The 20,602-nt window shown below is 36.4% G+C and overlaps 1 protein-coding gene and 1 long non-coding RNA gene across 15 annotated transcripts in view; one reads left to right on the top strand and one right to left on the bottom strand.

Moving 5' to 3' along the window:
• Window positions 1-20,602, top strand: part of LOC123540684 (NACHT, LRR and PYD domains-containing protein 3-like) — a 244,067-nt gene that overhangs the window by 65,133 nt on the left and 158,332 nt on the right. The gene's annotated exons all lie outside the window — the stretch shown is intronic.
• LOC123541050 (uncharacterized) overlaps window positions 8,661-20,602 on the bottom strand; it is a 42,932-nt gene continuing 30,990 nt past the window's right edge. For 10 of the 12 annotated variants that reach the window (XR_008367713.1, XR_008367712.1, XR_008367704.1 and 7 more), the window contains 6 exons: window positions 19,632-19,804; window positions 17,309-17,401; window positions 13,610-13,725; window positions 11,518-11,631; window positions 10,055-10,115; window positions 8,661-9,759 (listed from right to left, as the gene is read on the bottom strand). This is a non-coding gene — a long non-coding RNA (uncharacterized LOC123541050). Of the gene's footprint in view, window positions 9,760-10,054; window positions 10,116-11,517; window positions 11,632-13,609; window positions 13,726-17,308; window positions 17,402-19,566; window positions 19,805-20,602 lie in introns of all 12 variants that reach the window. The other 2 variants (XR_008367706.1, XR_008367711.1) reach the window with 2 other exon arrangements.

Genomic DNA, 20,602 nt, shown 5'->3' with positions numbered 1-20,602 from the left:
TTGATTTTGAACATCAAATTATTTCGCATTCAAAAAATACACTAATAAAAATCTAAAATTTTTGCAAAACCCGGGCACACGAAACAGTCTTTTATTTCGTGGCCGAGTGGTTAGAGCGTTTCTTTTAAACCATTTCCCCTCATCCTGTGGGTTTTGAAAACCCCAAATTTTTGGGGGAGAAATTTTTCCGGGAGGAAGCCCTCCAGCTGGGTTACGGAAAGGGCGGTGGTTCTACCCAGGTGGCCCGCTCGTGGGTGAAAAAAAAAAAAAAAAAACCCCGGGGGGGCACCGGGGTCTTCCTCCACCCTAAAAAAAGGAAAATCGCCCTAAGGGCCCTAAAAATTTGGTTTGGTGCGACGTTAAACCCAAAAAATAAAAAATAAAAATTTATTTCAGGAAATTTTCTCATTGTGAAAAATCAGTTTTTTTAAAAATGTTTTTAAAGCATTTTGGGTTCCCCTGAATTTTTTCTCTCATTTTAAATTTTCCCGGGTGAATAAAAATTTTACAAATTAGTCTGTATTGACCCATCACGGGGACGGCCCCCCGCTGCTCGCAAACGCCCATTTTTCCCCCGGAATTTTAAATTCCCCAACCAAAATGCGATTTCCAAAAGAATCAAAAGGAAAATTCAACGTGCAAACCCGCACAAAGTCGCCTGCCGAAACGTCTGCTTATAAAACGAAATTAAGCCGGTTTTTCCCTATGTCGTTCTGGGAATGACGTCATTCAAAACTATTTTTTTTCAGGTTTTAAATTTACTCTGTATTTTTTTAATTAAAACTCAGTTCTCTCAAAAAATGTTTGGGAAGGTGGCCGTGGAAAATATATAAACTCCCCAATATTTTTTCCAAAAAAAATCTATGTAACAACAAACTGTTTAAGGGGGTTAACCCTTTATCTTTGAGAGATCGTAACATATTAATTTCCGTTCCCCTATTTATTAAAATTATCCTATTAAATACTGTCACAGCTTTCCCTCTTCGTAATTAAAAATATTTAAAAATTTGGGTTTTTTTTTAATTTGTTTCAGACATTGAATTTCGAAACTGCAAAAAATTACCTTAAAAAATTTAAACATTAAACACCAGAAACTTATAAAATTAAAACATCTGTCCGGGGTTTTTAAAAACCCCCCCCTGAAACCCTCCCACGAGGCGTTTTGGGGAGTACATTTTTCGAAGCAAAAATGCTAGTCTGTAAAAAGTTTGATCTGAAAAATTAAATTTTTTAAACCCCCCAAAAAATATTAAAAAAAAGAAATATAAAATGGACTTCTTTTTATCAATTCCCCCAATTAAAAATTGGGAAATTTTTTAAAACTGGGAACCTAAAAAAACCCAGAATTCCAGTAAAATTTAAGGGAAATGGTCTAGGGGTCGGGGCCCTAAACCCCTAAAAATCAGTGGGTGACTTCCATCCCCGGGGTACAAGCAGAATTCCATATCATTCCCAAAGGGTGACTTCCATATTCCCCTTTAACAAGCCAGAATTTCCCTATCCAAAACAAAGGATGACTTTCCATATCGGTGTAAACTGCCTAGAGGTTTTCCCCCAAACCCCGGAAAGGACCAAAAAAAAAACAAAAAAATGATTCCCCGGTCATACATCCCTTTTAAATGTACAAATGCCTAAGAGTTCCCCCAACCGAAAAGGAAACAATGAAAAACAAAAAACAGTGATCCTCCCGGTTTAAAAACATCCTTTAAGTGTACACTGCCTAGAGATCCCCCAACCTGAAAAGGAACAATGAACCAAACAACCCCCGATCCCCCGGTCATACAACCTTTAAGTGAAAAAATGCCTAGAGAGTACCCCCAACCCAAAAAAGGGAAAAAATGAAAAAAAAAACAAAAAAGTGATCCTCGGGCATTCCCTCCTTTTGTGTACACTGCCTAGAGAGTTCCCTAACCTGGAAAGGAACCCAAAAATACAAAAAACAGTGTTTCCCCGGGCATACATTTCCTTTAAGTTACCCTGCCAAAAAGTTTTCCCCAACCCGAAAAAAGGGAAAAAAATCCCAAAAAAACATTTACCTCGGTCATTAAAATCCCCTTTTAAATGTACACGCCCAGAAGTTTTCCCTTTAAACCCAAAAGGAAAAATGAAAAACAAACAACAGTGATCCTCGGGCAAAACCCCTTTTAAATGTACACTGCCTAAAGTTCCCCCAACCTGAAAAGGCAATGAACACAAACAACAGTGACCTCGGGCATACATCCTTTTAAATGTAAAACTGCCTAGAGAGTTTTCCCCAACCTGAAAAGGAAAAAATGAACCCCAAACAACAGTGATCCTCGGGCAAAACATCATTTAATGTACACTGCCTAGAAGGGTTTTTTTAAACCCGAAAAGGAAAATGAACACAAACAAAAGTGATCCTCCCTCATACATCCTTTTAAATGTAAAAACTGCCTAAGATTTTCCCCAACCAAAAAAAAAAATTTAACACAAACCCAAAAGTGATCCCCGGTCATCATCCTTTAAGTGTACAAAAAGCCTAAGAGTTCCCTAACCCGAAAAGGAAAAAATGAACACAAAAAACAGTGATCCTCGGGCCTACATCATTTTTTTGCTTGGGTTTTTATATCAATTATTAACCCCCTTTTCCCTAAAAAATTTTATTTCCCTCTTTCAATTTGAATATTAAACCCTTTAAATGTTTTTAAATTGGGGGGCTAAACCAAAAAGGTTTTCCAATTGAAAAGTAAAAGGTGCAGAAACTGATCAACGCACAAAAAGGGTTAACAATCTTTTTCACCTGATAAAAGGGGAAAGAAAAAACCCCACGTGCTTGCCATCGATGCACAATTTTAAAATCGTAAATTTTAAACCATGTATATAAATTTCCCAAAATTTTTCATCTTTTTTGAAACAATCATATTATTCTTACTTTTTCACAAGGCAAATACTATAATAATTTTTAAAAGCAGTCTCAAAACAGCTAAATTTCCCCCCACGGGTTTTGGATATTGAAAGGGGAAACCTTTGACCCTTGGGTCTGAAAAAGCTGAATCATTTCTTTTGCCATTTAATCATGAAGAGGTGACATTTCACCCCAAAGGGTTTAAAGAAAATTTTCCTTTAAGGGATTTTTGGGGAAAACAGAGGGACACAAAAGAAAAGCTCAAACCTTTGTGACCTTGACCCCGACTGGGATGGGGTGGGCACAAATTTTTTGCACATTGTCTTTAAAGAGCGATCCTTTTACCCAGGTTACATATGACCCTTCAAAAGGATAAAAGGGGAATTTTCAGAGCAGACACAACAAAAGGGAAAGGGGTCAAAAACCTTTTTCCCAAATTGTAAAATTTGGGCCTTGAAAGGGGAACATGGCCGACTCATAAGTCCCTGCACATCGCTTGATGACTGATCATTTGACCAAAGTTTTTTATGAAAAAAATTCAAAGGGGGTTTAAAGGGGATCAGAGCGGCACAAAATAAAGGCCCTAAATTTGTGACCTTGACCTTTAGTCGGCATGGCGACTCAAAAGTTTTGCACATCGGGCCCTTGGAGCGAACATTTTGGAACCCAAGTTTCATAAAACCTTCAATGGGTTTGGGGAAAACAGAGCGGGCACAAAATGGAAGGCTCTAACTTTTTGACCCTTTACCTGAGGGTTGGGGAGGTCCATCATAAGTTCTGCATATCGCCTGGGTGACTGATCATTTGAAACCCAAAATTTTTTATGAAAAACCTTCAAGGGGTTTAAAGAATTAAAAGAGCGGCACAAAAAGGGGAAGGGTCAAAATTTGTGCCCAGAAACCCGATTTGGCATGGCCCGACAAAAAAAGTTCAAGGGGGTTTTTAAAAGGGTCCAGAAGGGCACAAAGTGTTACAAGGGCAGGACGAAGGAGGGACAAAAGGACCCAAAAGGATGGAGACCATTTTTTAACCCCCACCCCCACCAAATCCCTGGCGGGGGCTTAAAAAGGGGAAATTTAAAATTTTTCTAGTCCAAAGGCTTTAAGATCAAATGCTAAGTAAAAACCCAAAACAAAAAAAACCTTTACGAATATCCAGGGCTCTGAGGAAAACACAATTTGCATAAAATTTTCAGGCAAAACAGAAAAAAAGTCCGGGAAAAGAAAGCTTTTTTGGGAAAATTTTAACTAAGGGAAATTCAACAAAACGTTCCCTCCGTAATTTTAAACAAGAAATACTATGGTTTTCCTGAAACACTCACCTGCCCCCCATTACCCGTTTTGAAACTGAGTATGGCGGCTTTTTTTTTACAAATTTGACATATTGACCCCAAATTTTTTTGAGCTCATGTGACCCCCAGTTTTGATCTTACCTAGACATCAACAAATAAAACTTCTGAAAAAAATTTTATGGGGAACCATTGAAAAATATGGCCTCCAGAGAGGTCCAAAAAAATTTTTTATTAAATTTTACCTAATGACCCCTTTCTTTTTAAGGCCCTTACCCCGTTTCGGGGAACCTTGGGGCCCAGATACCATCAAGGTAACAATTTTCCCGAATTTTCATAAAAATCTCATGAAAAGTAAAGGCTCAGGGGGCACGAGGAATTTTTTATTTTTAGACCTACTGACCAGTTTTGAACCGCATGTAAAAAAGTTTTAAACTTGACCTAGATAACAAAAAAGGTGAACATTCGACCAAAATTTATGAAGAACCATTCAAAAATTGGCCCCTAAAAAGGATGCACAAGGTATTTCCTTTTTTTTGGGCCAAATGACCTATTTTTTTTTCCGAACCCTTTTCCCCGTTTCAAACTTGAAAATAGAAAATCACAAAAGGGGAACCCCCCCTGCCCAAATTTTTTAGAAGATCTCATGGCCTCCGAAAAGAGGTCACAAGGTTTTTCTATTATTTGACCTAATGATCTAGTTTTGGACCGCACTTGACCAGTTTCGAACTTGACCTAGATATCAACAAGATGAACATTCTCACCAACTTCCATACATATCCCATGAAAAGTATGGCCTCTAAAGAGGTCACAAGGATTTTCTATTTTTAGACCTACTGACCTAGTTTTGGACCACACCTGACCCAGTTTTAAAACTGACCTAGATATCATCAAGATGAACATTCTCATCAATTTTCATGAAGATCCATTGAAAAATATAGCCTCTAGAAAGGTCACAAGGATTTTCTATTTTAAGACCTACTGACCTAGTTTAGACCACACGTAACCCAGTTTCGAACTTGATCTAGATATTATCAAGGTAAACATTCTGACCAATTTTCATGAAGATCCCATGACAAATATTGCCTCTAGGGATGTCATACGGATTTTCTATATTTAGACCTACCGACCTAGATTTTGACCGCACATAACCCAGTTTCAAACTTTATCTAGATATCATCAAGATGAATATTCTAACCAATTTTCATGAAGATCCTTGAAAAATATGGCCTCTATGGAGGTCACAAGGATTTTCTATTTTTAGACCTACTGACCTAGTTTTGGATCGCATGTGTCCCGGTTTCAAACTTGACCTAGATATCATCAAGATAAACCTTCTCACCAACTTTCATGAAGATCCCACGAAAAATATATGTGACCTCTAGAATGTCACAAACAAAAGTTTACACTCGCACTGACGACGGACGCTGCGCGTTCACAAAAGCTCACCTTGTCACTATGTGACAGGTGAGCTAAAAATAAGAAAACAAACAAAAATTAATCCAGGTTGGAACATATCAATTATTGTAAAGGCCCATTTGAAAGATAATCTTTCTTTGTTTGTTTTGGGTTTAACGCCATTTTTCAACTGTATTTCAGTTATGTAACAGCAGGCAGTTAACCTAACCAGTGTTCCTGGATTCTGTACCAGTACAAACTTGTTCTCCGCATGTAAATGCCAACTTCCCTACATGAATCAGAGGCGGAGGACTCCTTACAGAGTTACGGTTCTTCTATTTACTTACCGCTAACTTCACAAACCTATTTGATAAGAAAAATGAGAACTGCAAGAAAACACCAAATTTTTTTATCTCGGAATTGATATCTATAGCTGGAGCTTGTAATCTGACATGATTCAATTACGCTAGCGATACAGCAGCCATTTTGTTTTTAATCAAATAGGGTTATTATAACCGTAGAATGATCTGGGATGCAGAATTCCGCTCGAGTGGATTTTGCCAGATCAGATCTCACGAGGCGCGCAAGCACAGAGTGTGATCAGACCTTGCAAAATCCACGAGAGCCGAATACAAAGTCCCAGATCTAGCTACTGATAATGACCCTTATATTATATACCTTTACCATTTTGATTCTTGTTTTGCTCTTGAACGAAATCTTGAATGTTTATCGATATTAAATGGAACTTAGTGAAGTTTTTATGTACGCTTTTTATAGAAATGTGTCGGGACATGCATATTTAAGAATTTATTTTGTTGGGTTTAATGTCGCACCGACACAGTCCGGCAGCATACAATACGGAAGGTACAATATGGAATTTTTGTCTGTCTGTTCATATCTTATTATGAAATACAAGCTGATTACACAATTTATATAGGTATATAATAAAAATTCATATTCATATCTGAAATGTACTAGCAGAATATGGAATATATCCTGTCTCCATTTGATGTCTATTGACCAATAAAAATGCAAGAATCTTGTAGGAGGCAAGATAAATACAGACTGAGTTATCATTCTTGTTATTTTACTGCATAAACAGTCATGTCTATTCTCATTTCAATCAATGCATACAAATTATACTTTTCAAACGACAGAGTAAATGACAAACAATACCATTCAAACATGTTTAAGATTTAGCTATCATTTTTGTACATTAAACAACAGGTCAAATCTAGTAAGGCACTTACATTACATCAGCAATCATGTAACAATGCTTACAGCTATTGCAAGGTTTCTAGTTAATAGACAAAATGTATCAAAAATATATTACATCATTATAATAGTTTTTATTTGACTGGAAGGGAACTGAACAAAAGAGGTTCTACAAAATAAGCTACAGAATCCTTTATTAAGACCCTTGAAATATGAACAATTGACCTCTTACCTAGACATAAGCAGATTTATCTGGGAAACAAGTAAATAGTCCATTCTTCCTTACTGACCTAGTTTTTGAACCCACATGACCCAGATTCCCACTTGACCTAGAGATCATCAAGACAAAGTGTTCACAAGCTTTTCCTTCAGTTTGACCTGGCGACCTAGTTTTTAAACCCAAATGACCCAGATTCCAACCTGACCTAAAAATCATCAAGAGAAACATTCTGCTTAAGAATCAGAAATATTGGGTCACAAATGTGGCCTCTAGAGTGTTCAAAAGCTTTTCCTTTGATCTGGCCTGCTGACCTAGTTTTTTAACTGACATGACCCTCTTTCAACATTGTCCTAGAAATCATCAAGATTAAAATTGTGACCAAGTTTCATAAAGATTGGGTCATCAGAGCTCCAGATAAGCTGTGTGTATTTACGCAATTAAAATTACAGAAAACCCAAATGAATTCATACAGTGTGCGTACTAAAACACAATAAAAATTCATAATACCCAATTCATAAAAAAATTGCTTGCGTATCACATTTTCTAAATCACTAGAACGCTTACGAGACTTTAAGGCATACAGACACTAAATAGCAAATAGCGCAAAAAAAATGGTAGTCGCATAATGGCGGATACAAATAGTCCTCAGCTATTTTCCTTATTTTCTTTCCTAAAATCACATGACAGATCTATGCTTGACATGTAGGTAGCATTTTCATAATGAAATAACATCATGACAAAATTTTTCATGGAAACTTAGCTCATACACCACCAGTATAATTTGGGGTCTCATTTAGCTGATTTTGCAGTTTGTGTATGACTGAAAATATTTTTCTTGCATCAAACATGACCCCCACTTTTCTACTGATTCTTATTTAGCACTGACAATATTCTCTAAGACAATGTAAGTTACAGACATTTAAAATGGGTCCTGATGTGTGCTGCCGTCATTGGAAATAGGTAATTTTTATACAGAATAAAGAAGAACAACTATTGAGTGTGTTATAACCTTACTAATGCTAGACAACTGACTGGTTATACGTTACCATAAAACAGGTCGCAGTTTATCGGAAAAATGGCAGTACCATTCAATTGGGATATTGATAAATTGATCTCTAACTGCATAAAAGTGAAAAAGAAAACAGTATCGAACAAAAGTATCTCAAAATACATTAAATGATTGGAGAAAAAAATATCTTTAGCACTATTACTTAAGATACACATAATTACCTTCATAACAGGCATGTCTTACTAAATATATTTTTAAAGAGACAGTATAAAGAAGGTAGATCAGTAATTATACCATGTATATTGTAAGCAAAAAATACTCGGATGTTGTATGTGAGAATGGTGAAATACCCATTTCGATTTAGCAAATACCCAGTCACTTCTGAAAAGGCTAGGTAATGATTTTATTTTTACCCAATTCAGATTTCCAATACCCAATTCAGGCAAAAAGTGATGGGTAAATACCCTATTGCACCAAAAGCTTATCTGTTAACAAGGCAAATGTTGACAAACGACACAAGATAGACAATAACCAGTCACAATAGCTCACCTTGAGCACTTTGTGCTCTGTTGAGCTAAAAAAACAATCACTGTAATCTTGCGTATCTTAGAGACATGATAAAGTCACTTCATAAGTATAGAAAAAAATATTTATAACATAAAAATATTTTTCATTGTTTTATTTTGACATACAAACTTGTCTCAATACAGTTATTTTCCAGATAATTTCTTGCACATCGGACTGGCGTTTCCGGTGATTTTACCCATGCCGGCAAAACCCATCTGGCACCCCCCATGCCAGATGACTCTCGTGCTGTTAATGACAACTAGTGTAGTATCAAAATAGTACAAACAAAGAAATTTTTAATCGAATGGAAGTAGCTTGTTTCCCATTCCATTTGATTAAAAATTTCTTTGTTTGTTTGTACTTTTTTGATTGATGTATGTCTTTTTATCAAACTTTGTTAATTTGAATATAGTACTCATGTTTGTGTATACAATTTGTGGAAATAAATACAGTTTAAACCAACTAGTGTAGTGGTTCAAGCACTGATAATATATTATTTAAAATACGAAAAAAGCAGTTACCTCGAAAGTATCTCTCAGTTCCTTATAGTATATTCTTCGATTCAAAATACATTAGTTTACTGTAAGAACATAACATTACGCTACAAACAATTAAACTAAAGTGGAACATTGTTATTGTGCGTAACGCAAAACATCATGACGTCACTTCTGCTTACGGACGTTAATTTCCTGCGCTTTGTGTTCATTCTCTACTGTAAGAAAGAGTGCTATAAAGAAAGTATTTCTAGCTCTTATCTGTAAAATAAAATTTGCAAGAAATTCTGCCGATTAAAATGGTAGCATGTATTCGATATGCAAGAAAAAATATCAGTCATGTCTTTACAAATCGGATGGATATATCTGTCCCTCGGCCACCTGCGCATGAGCGGTAATTCGGCAAGCCTCATTACCACCCAATGCGCAGGTGCCCTCTTGAGGATATTTATAACTGATTCTTAAACACATGACAGATATTATTAATGTTGATAAAAAAAACCCCAAAAAACAACAACAAAAACCACAGAAAAGCCTTTGGCTGAAAGCAGTATAATTGTAGTCTTAAGTCAATGTCACATTTTTATTAAATCTTAAAAAACATTCTAAGATGACTGATGGTATCTCCAGACTAGAATCTTGGGCAGCATGTCACCACTCTTGAACATCTTGCCAGCTTGTATGATTGTGTTGTTCCTATATCTAGAATGGCTGATTGGTTGGTTGGTTGGTTGGTTGGATTTAACGTCGCACCGACACATGATAGGTCATATGGCGACTTTCCAGCTTTAATGGTGGAGGAAGACCCCAGGTGCCCCTCCGTGCATTATTTCATCACGAGCGGGCACCTGGGTAGAACCACCGACCTTCCGTAAGCCAGCTGGATGGCTTCCTCACATGAAGAATTCAACGCCCCGAGTGAGGCTCGAACCCACATCGATGAGGGGCAAGTGATTTGAAGTCAGCGACCTTAACCACTCGGCCACGGAGGCCCCACCTAGAATGGCTGAGGTTGCTGGTTGATACTGCAAATCTGTAACCAGAGTATATACATGTACCTGAAAATGCAATAATTATTGGTATGATTATGAAATACAACAGAATCATAAAATATTGTCACTATACAATTTTCTGTTTCTTGACCGTTTTACGCAGATGTATGACATCTAATTTCTTCTAAGAACAACAAGGACTTCCAAGTTACTATCTATTAATATAGCAATAGTTTTCTTGCAAAAATGAAATAGAAAGGAATAAGAAATTAACATAAATAAACTACAGAATAATATCATAATACCACTGAATCTGCCAAAAAAATCTTTTAAATGAAATGTTTACATTATTTTTGTAACCTTTTGTGTGGTGTGCACAGACATCTACTGGTGAAAGGCAGAGCACCAGAATGAATATCGTAATTACGTAATATGTAGATTGAACAGTGAGTGAGTGAGTGAGTTGGGTTTTACGGCGAATCAACACAAAATGGTCATATATCGCCGAGCAAGAGAGGTCATTAATAAACAAGAGGTGGGGGGAATGGTAGTATAATGGTTAAGGTGTCGGTTGATGAACCCGGGGTCATGGGTTTCAGACCAGATGGGGTCAAGACCACATCCTCTACTATGACATCAATACTGTGGACACAAGTGTGGTTAAATAAGCTTGAAGATTCTATCACAATTAAGCTAAAATGAATTAGCGTAACTAAAAGTGAAAACCCAAAAATTGCACTTGACTTTTGATGTAAAAATCTGATTCATGTACATAGCACATAATTTCTCAACATGATTTAAATTTGTGCAAGGTTTCATTGGAATCCCTTGAACTGTTTAAAAGTGATAACTCAAGACATCAAGTGTTTATCAGGGATGAATTAACTAACTACATAAATGTTAATGTTCCTAGTTTAGTAGTCATTTTGACTGTGCTTTGATAACGAAAATTTACCAGTTAAATACGCATATTTATACTCAGTCCTAAATGGTAGATTTTCACTTCGTCAAACAGAAAATATTTGACCAAATTAGTTGTTACATTGGAAAACAGCTTTCTTGCTTGCACGGTGTTCTATAAGACTAATTATTGGGAATTAAATGCAAACTTCCTGACATTTGAATTGGATTAAAGATTAAATAACAAGCAAAACAAACACACCAAACTAACTTGAATATGATTAACACATCGCTGGACAACAATGGGTTCATTTTCACACCTTACAAATAACATGGATATTTTTTGACAAGCTGTGATATGGACGAAACCAGGTGTAAAAACAGTACAGGTAAGTTGACGGGACTGAAAAATCTCATCGAGCTAAACAAAATATCGAGCTAATCATATCGAGGTAATGATAAATAATTAAATTAAGATAAATAGGGAAAAATCGGGACCGACTCAAACACATCGTGCTAATCGGAGTATCGAGCTAACCGATATCGAGGTAACGATATTCAACTATACCTGTAACCTCTAGCAAAATGTAAACACATTTTTCCTGTCTCATGTTAAAACACTACAACTGGCCTCGTCAAATGATCACCAAAAATGTACTGGTAGTCTCTGGTTTCAAATGGCCTGAAAATGTTGTAATATTGTAATTTACATGTTATATATGTGAAACCCTATTACTGAAAGTGGGAGAAACAGTAAAAAAGCTTGATTTTTTATGTAGATGTTATGGACTTTAACTTTAAAACTCAATAATCAGTATCAATATTATTATTTATTAATTATATGGCAGTGTACACAGGCAGAGCTGGCCTCGGGCTCAATAAAGTCACTGGGCTTCAAGACATTGTGAACAGGTAGAGCTGGTAGCAAGTAAGGCACTGGGTTTCATTACATAGTGCACAGGTAGAGCTGGCCACAAGGTAGTCACTGGGCTTCATGACAATGTACACAGATAAAGCTGGCAGCAAGGAAGTCACTCCACGTCATGATAATGTACACAGGAAGAACTGGCCACAAGGAAGTCACTGGGTTTCATCTCAGTGTACACAAGTAGAGCTGGCATCAAAAAAGTCACTGAGCTTCATGACATTGTACACAAGTACAGCTGGTAGTAAGAAAGTCACTGGGCTTCATCACAGTGTACTCAAGTAGAGCTGGCATCAAAAAAGTCACTGAGCTTCATGACATTGTACACAAGTACAGCTGGTAGTAAGAAAGTCACTAGGCTTCATGACAGTGTACTCAAGTAGAGCTGGCATCAAAAAAGTCACTAGGCTTCATGACATTGTACCCAAGTACAGCTGGTAGTAAGAAAGTCACTAGGCTTCATGACAGTGTACACAAGTACAGCTGGAAGTCAAGGAAGTCATTGAAGTTCATGACAGTGTACACAGGTAGAGATGGAATCAAGAAGTGAGTATGTTGGGTTTTACGGCGAATCAACACAAAGTGGTCATATATCGCAAAGTGAAATGAAGAAAGTCACTCGGCTTCATGACAGTGTACACAGGTAGAGCTGACAGCAAGAAAGTCACTGAGCTTCATGACAGTGTACACAGGTATAGCTGGAAGCAAGAGTCGTGAGTACACAGGAAGAGCTGGTAGCAAGAAAGTCACTGAGCTTCACGACAATGTAAACAGGTAGAGCTGGTAGCAAGAATGTCATTGTGCTTCATACCAGTGTAAATAGGTAATGATGGCAGAAAGAAATTCACTGGGCAAGGTTCTATCATGATAAAGACTCATGCAAGGTTTCATCAATTTATATCAAATACTTTTTGAGCTAGGTGTGGTACTTCGGACGGACGGAAACACGGACAAGACCAAATCTATATATGCTGCCACCACTCATAAACAGGGGACTCATAATAGCTTGTATTATGTTTCAGTTCAATATCTGCATTGTCTTTGGAGAGAGCAATTTATATGCAAACCTTCAACCTTAAAGGGGAAAACTTTTGTTAAAATTTATTTAAGAGTTATAGAACTTTTCTAGGTTAAAACGGGGCATGTAACAGGAAATACTGCACTTAGAGTTAAACAATTTGTCAAACTAATTAGCAAGTATAACATGCTTCAAATGATTGATTGATTTATTTTGTTGTGTTTAACGTCGCACCCACACAACCATATGTTATAGGGTGACTTTCCAGCTTTGATGAAGAACCCAGGTGCTCCTCTGTGGATTATTTCATCACTAGCAGGTACATAGGTAGAACCATTGACCTTCCATAAGCCAACTGGATGGCTTCCTCACGCATATAAAGAATTCAGTGTCCCCAGTGAGGCTCGAACCCACATCCAAGAAGGGCAAATGATTTGAGATGTTCCAATTCAACAGAAGATATATGACTTAATGACAAAATAACCAGTACAGATATAGACACTAAACTTTCTTATTCTTTGAATAGTTGAGCTGAAATTCAGCTTTATAATTTTGTACCCTGGACACTATGTTATATTGCAGTATGAAAATATTAACAGTTTATATAGATGAAATAAAAGTTGATTCACTGCCTTATATTTGTTATCACACTTACTGATAAAATTAATGCATCCAACATATACCTTGATTTTGTTAATTGACAGATTATCAAATTACCTGTTCCAAGAACCTGCTGAACTCTGATGTTTCCATGAATGACAGACATTCTTGTCCTTAGCATCTTGTATCTACTGTAGCTTGTCTTTCCTGGGACCATTTTCCTTTTCTTTTTCCTGTAAGACAATCTTAAAAGATATCACCAAGAAAGAGTTTAACTGCCAGAATATCATCCAATTTACATTTATCACCCTTTATTAAATGTGACATCTTGGAAACATTAAAGCTACTGGGAATAATGTATGAAGCCAAGTTTGTGATTTATATGTGCCTTTTTTCCACATTGGCAAAATGATATAACTTCTAGACAATATTAATACAAGAGCACTGCCTTGCGGTTGATTTGACCTTGGATCGCTCACCTGAGTAATATGAGCCACATGTTTCAAAAGGAAAACTGATGCTTAAATATTAAGAAGGTAGATCAGTAGGTCACATTCATGGAGACTGAAAGTCAGTTTTAAGATCGGTGTGCAAAACTGCACATGTCATCCAAATTTCAAGGCTGTATCTTTAAAAACAAGAAAGTAGGTCAGAAGGTTAAGAACATGGTCAAGTGATCCGAAATTGCTTGGGGTCATCAGGTAATTATCAATAAACAACCTAGGAAATAAAATTATGATCTGATAATTTTTTAATTATTTTTTCCTATATACATGTAACTCATAATTTTAAAAAGTGACCCCCAGGGTAGAGCCTCTTTTCACCCATAATTTGAACAACTTGTTAGAGATTCACCAGGCAATGCTACATACCAAATATCAAAGGCCTAGGCCTTGAACTTTCAGACAAGAAAATCTTTATTTTTTTTCATATACATGTATAAGCCTATGTTAAACTTGGTGCCCCCAGGCCAGGGCCTCTTTTCACCCTACGGACATAACTTGAACAAATCTGGTTGAGAAACACTAGGAAAGGCAACATACTTAATACTAAAAGCCTAGGCCTTGCGTTTTCAGGCAAGAAGATTTTTTTCCCTATATAATTCTATGTAAAACCTGAAACCCCAGGGGCATAATTTGAACAGTTTTGGTAGAGAACCACTAGGCAATGCTACATACAAAATATCAAAGGCATAGGTCTTATGGTTTTAAATCAAAGGCCTGATGGGCCTGAGTCGGCTAATGATTGATGTACTGACAGTATAGTCTACCAGTTTCAGTTTGTTTTTAGTTTTTTTCTTAAAATTTCATAACACAGCTCGATATTTACCCAAAATATTATATCCGGATACGATTACACTTTTCTCCAGTTTTAACAATATATTTTACAAATTGTGATGATACGAAGACATTTAGCAGCAATTGGCAGTATCTGACATTGAAGTTTATGGTTAAATTACCTCTTATTTAAATCTTTTCATAAAAAAGTTGTTTCGTTTCGTGAAAGCAGCCAAACATAGACGATCTACTTTCGATTTCAAAAACTACAAGAAAATACAATTTAATGTTTCGCCGATTTGTTTATTTCTCGAAAAATAAGAATTAAAATCATTTTTAATATCAGTAGTAACTAAACAAACCAGTAACAGCTTCTTCTTCCGATAATTTATCCGATTACTGACTGCAAAATTCAACCCACGCAAAGCTTATAGAAATCATACGATGCGTGTTTACGTTCAATGTGGGAGAATTAAGGCTGATCGGCTATGTTACCTAACGCATCTGGACGATTCAGATTTTGTTTTTAAAAAAGCATTGTGTGCATTTCTGTAATTTTATATACGTTTTTATACGCTTAGAAATTATTAGACATGCGTATTTGCATTATTTCTATACGTAATTTACGCTAATACGCATCTTATCTGGAGCCCTGTGGAACTATTTTTTGTCTTTCGCTGGATGTTACCCAAGCTTTGTAAGCCTGCGCAATTCTTAAAATGCACATTTATGCTTAATGAGTTACATTCGAGTATTGCACAATTACAAGTCATAAATATGACAGATTACATCGTATATTGGTCATAGCAAAGGGAATTGACACAACTTAACTTCATTCATGCAGTGAACTGTTTGAAGTTTGAGAAATCTAATGGAACTACATCCCTTCACGTGTTATTCGGTCCATTTAGAGAATCGCTGAACAGCAAGGACTCGTCAAAAGGCTTTCAGCCTTTAGCCGACTCAACAAGAAGAATTTTAAAGTTTTTTCCTATATACTGTTAGTCTATGTAAACTTGTGGCAGAAGGCATTCATGGCATTCATACTGACATCATTTCATGAAGATCAGTTGAAAAATACAGCCTTTATCGCTTACACAAGGTTTTTCTTTGATTTGATCTAGTCACCTAGTTTTTGACCCAAAATGACCCATTTTCAAACTTAGCCTAGATTTTATCAGGGTTAACATTCTGACCAAAATTCATGAAGATCAATTGAAAAATACTATAAGATTCTTTCACTGGTTGTAGGGGCAGAATGGGAATATCTGGCCTCGAGGGTAACTGTTTAGGCAGTAACGAGGCTCCCTGTTGAGTTACCACTTAAACACTTACCCGAGAGCCAGATATTTCCATCGGCACCTATAACCAGTGACAGAATTTTTTTCTTGCATACCGATTTCAAGAAATAATGATAGAAATAAAATCAATCAAACGGCTTTTCTTTTAAAACTATTTCTTATGGCAGTGTATTTAAACAAAGCGCGGGAAACCAACGTCCGTAAACAGGAAAGGTGTCATGACGTTTCAAAACAAATAACAATATTTAGTTCTGGTTTTGTTTTATAAGCTGCAGCATAATGTTGTGAATTTTTGATAAAATAACGTGATTTGAATCGAGAAATATATTATCAGGCACCAATAGGAACTGTCAAGGTATTGAATTTTTATTCTGTTTTTTTAAATAAAATATAAATTACTACATAAATTTTCTACATATATGTAGTTTGTAATACGTCATTTACAGCACGAGATTCATCTTGCACCCCGGGGTGTAAGATGGATTTTTCCAGCACCGGTAAAAGTACTGGTATGCAAGAAATTCTTTATCTCATACACAAGGTTTTTCTTTGACTTGAGCTAGTGACCTAGTTTTTGGTTGCGGGTTTATCCCGCTACCAAAGTTAAGTGTATTTCTGACAATCATGTAGTATCTTTATTTGATTCCAAATCACATCCAAAGGAGGTTCATGTGCTACACAAAGTAGTCCCATTCGTGAACAATGCGGATGAATTATCAATGATCAAGTAGTTCTTATTCATCCTCTATCCATTCACACTGGCCATTTAGATTATATAAGATCTGTTAATGATTAGGTATTCCAGCCCATGGTTACATCACTGACTTGCAGCTGTTCATGTAAGGTCAGGCAGAGTTTATCTTAAATATAAGGCACATTAGTATTTGTTTCTGATACATATATATTTATAGATTTGCATTTAAAATGAAAATAACTCTAGCAAAACCCTCAACCACCAGACATCTCAAGGCTTTGATTTACCCTAGATGACCCATTTTCGAACCTGGCCTAGATTTTAACAAGGTATTCATTCTGACAAAATTTCATGAAGATCAGTTGAAAAATACAGCCTCTATTGCATTCACAAGCTAAATGTTGACAGACAGATTGACAACGGATGCTGGACATTGAGCGATCACAAAATCTCACCTGAGCAACAGGTGAGTTAAAAAAATTATACATGCATAATTATAAGGTTTATGTGTAATTTTATCATTGTTTTATATGAACTAATATACCTGTCACCAAGCAAGCTTATCCCCTTTGCACAACAGGTACATCTTTCTATCAGAATGTTACAACATGGAATCCTCGGGAAGATGTTTGGCTATCTGTAAGGCAAAACATCAAGGTTAAGTTTACTCCCTAGATCATGTGAAGAAGTTATCAGTTACTTGTAGAAAACAACAAAAATTTGTAGCAAAGGTCCCTGGCTTAGGGACATTTTTCACAAAACATATTGCATGCAATCACAATGTCTTCTTCTATACTATAGATGTACATAAATCAAAACTACATATCAGAAAATTCAGACAGACGATATGTAGTTTGAAAATGTCTGGAAATCTATAATTTGTGAATGCTTTCAAATGCTTATGAATTGTAATGGTTTACTGTATTTTTAACTTTAAATAAGAAAAGAAATTAATTAAAATAAAATGAAATATTTTGTCATATTAAAGGGAGGTAATTAATAAACAAGTGAAATACATGACGTTTATATAGTACTAAACAGTCTATCAATACAAATTATCTTACTTTCATTTTTAAATTACTGGGAAAACTGATATAAATACATATGTGTTGTACTTTATCAAAAAAGGGAAGTAATTTCATGTACAAACAGAAAAAAGAAATTAACTGGGGTGCCTGTGACCTCGAATTTGTATATGACACCATGTCTTGAAATGGTGAATATTTATACCAACACCACTGCATCAAAAAGTTACAGAGCAGACAAAAACTAGAGATGCTTTTGAGAAAAGCGCATGTCTCCCACAACTGCCCCTCTGAAAAATGTTAGTTTCTCTAGATGTTTTAGACGAGTGGATCCTATTAGATAGTCTGGATGAGTGGATCCAATCAGTAATTCAAGGGCTATAAAGCGAAAGTGCCTGGGCGGATTTGGCTAGTTATCGAACTTGGGTAAGGTCTTATGGCCAACACATTTTGTTCAAGTTCGGTGAAGATCCGATGAGAAATGTTCGACTTAGAGAGCGGACAAGAGTAAACAGACAGATTTGTTTGGTAATTCAAGTGCGGACATGAGTAAAAAGGCCAATTTTTCGATAATTCAAGGCCGTAACTCCAAAATGCCTAGACCGATTTGGCTAGTTATCGAACTTGGCCGAGGTCTCATGGTCAAACACATTTTGTTTAAGTTTGGTGAAGATTGGATGAGAAATATTCGAATTAGAGTGCGGACAAGAGTAAAAAGACCGATTTTTGGTAATTCAAGGGCCATAACTCCAAGACGCCTGGACCGATTTGGCTAGTTATCGAACTTGGCCGAGTTCTTATGGTCAAACACATTTTGTTCAAGTTTGGTGAAAATCGGATGAGAAATGTTCAACTTAGAGTGTGGACAAGCTTTGTGACAGACACACACACACACACACACACACACACAGACAGACTGGAGTAAATCAATATGTCTCCCACATCACTGTGTGGTGGGAGACATAATTACCAAAAATCCAAATAGGTGACACTGACCTTGCATTAGATGTCGGAGTCTTCATGCAACAAAATAATTTGTTTTTGTGACTGTTTAAGTCAAGTTAACATCTAACTGTGACCTTGACCTTGAAACAGGGGCCTGGTCTTGCACATTACCTCTTAATGAGGTATATTTGTGCTAAGTGATTTTAAAATTCCTTGACAAATGGCAGAGCAATGGACAGGACAAGAAGCAAGACCATGTTAACCTTTGACCTCCATGTGTGAACTTGACCTTGGAGCTAGAAGTCTGGATCTTGCATAATGATATATCAATGACATGATAGGGAAAATTTGTGCCAAATAACTTTAAAATCCCTTTATAAATGGCAGAGCTATGGACTGGACAAGAAAAGGACCAAGTTAACCTTTGACCTCTATCTGTGACATTGACCTTTGAGCTAGGGATGTTGGTCTACAGAGTGACACATCAACTTATTAAAGGGAACATTTGTGCCAGGTAATTTGAAAATCCCTTGTGGATTACTGGACTAGAAACATTGAATGAGAACACTGAACCTCTAAGTGTGACCTTGTCCTTAGTGCTTGAGGTGAGTCTTGCACATGACTCATTGCCCCATTACCGTCAAAAATATTTTGCCAATCAATTTAAAAATCCCTAGAAGAAAGGCAGTTCACCGATGTATTATCAGCATGCGAGTTCAGTGTTCTCCAGTACTTTTGAAAAGGAATTTCCTATCATGACAGGATTCCGAAATCACACACGGAGAATTACGGAAACACACGGAAATTGCCGATTGTAAATACGGGCAACTACCTTCAGTTAAAATTACGACGGAATGCTCTTGATTCATAGAAACTCTGTATAATATTATACTGTACCATGTTCATGTCAATTCCATTAGTGTACGCCCAGGTGTGTAGGAAAAACTCGTGCAATCAGTTTGCAAGATTCTTCGGATGATGATGAATGTTTTGGTTTCTTTAGTACTCTTCATTTTCTCGTGCTACTCATCTGTCTCATGATACACTCTCACCGTTTACACTCGGCAGTGCTGTAAAATATATAAACTCTTAAAACTAGACCGACAATTACAGAATGACCAGGACGTAATTTATTTTAACTTGCATCATTAGCTGAGATAATGAAAACCGCAGAACATCATTCAAACCTTCTTATTAAACATGCCGCGTATTACCTGTACTACTGCAAACATTCTGCATCTACTCTAAAGTAAATCATGGTTCATACAGAATATCAGAGACAAAATTCAAGTACTTTTCAAGGACTTTTTACAATTTTTCAAGCACTATTTTTTTTCAAAACCACGACCTAATCTGAACCACAGGCACCAGTATCGGACCTGGGACAAAAATATGTTTGTTTTCATCTTAAATGATTTAAAAATGAAAAATATGTAGTGAAATATGAGCCCCCTTCAAAATATACATATGTCTACTGAAGGCCAGTATCTCGAGAATCGAGCCTGCGAGCAATGGGTTCACTTCCCTGGCCGTTGTGAAATAAATTCTCTAGACAATTAAACAAACTACCTATCAATATTTCACGTGTACATTTAGCTACAAAATGAGAGCGACCCCAAGTCTCTAGCCCTTCCCGTTCATGAAATATCTATCAGAAAACGAGTGCCTGTCTGTTGAAAGTTCCAGGTAGATAGAAATGTGGCACAACGGAGCGGTACGAAATCACGGACTAAAAGATGTTTGTCAGCCTAGCAAGGGTCAAATTCATTTGACATTAATAACAAGTATTACTAAATATGCAAATTATGGCCACTCACCACCGTCAGTATCATCTGCTACACGCGATAATTACTTTTTTATTTTTCCGT

Source organism: Mercenaria mercenaria, chromosome 16 (genome assembly GCF_021730395.1).
Source record: "Mercenaria mercenaria strain notata chromosome 16, MADL_Memer_1, whole genome shotgun sequence".
Classification (NCBI taxonomy): domain Eukaryota; kingdom Metazoa; phylum Mollusca; class Bivalvia; order Venerida; family Veneridae; genus Mercenaria; species Mercenaria mercenaria.
The sequence above is the reverse complement of the archived record's forward strand: the minus strand, read 5'-3'. Positions and strand labels throughout refer to the sequence as shown.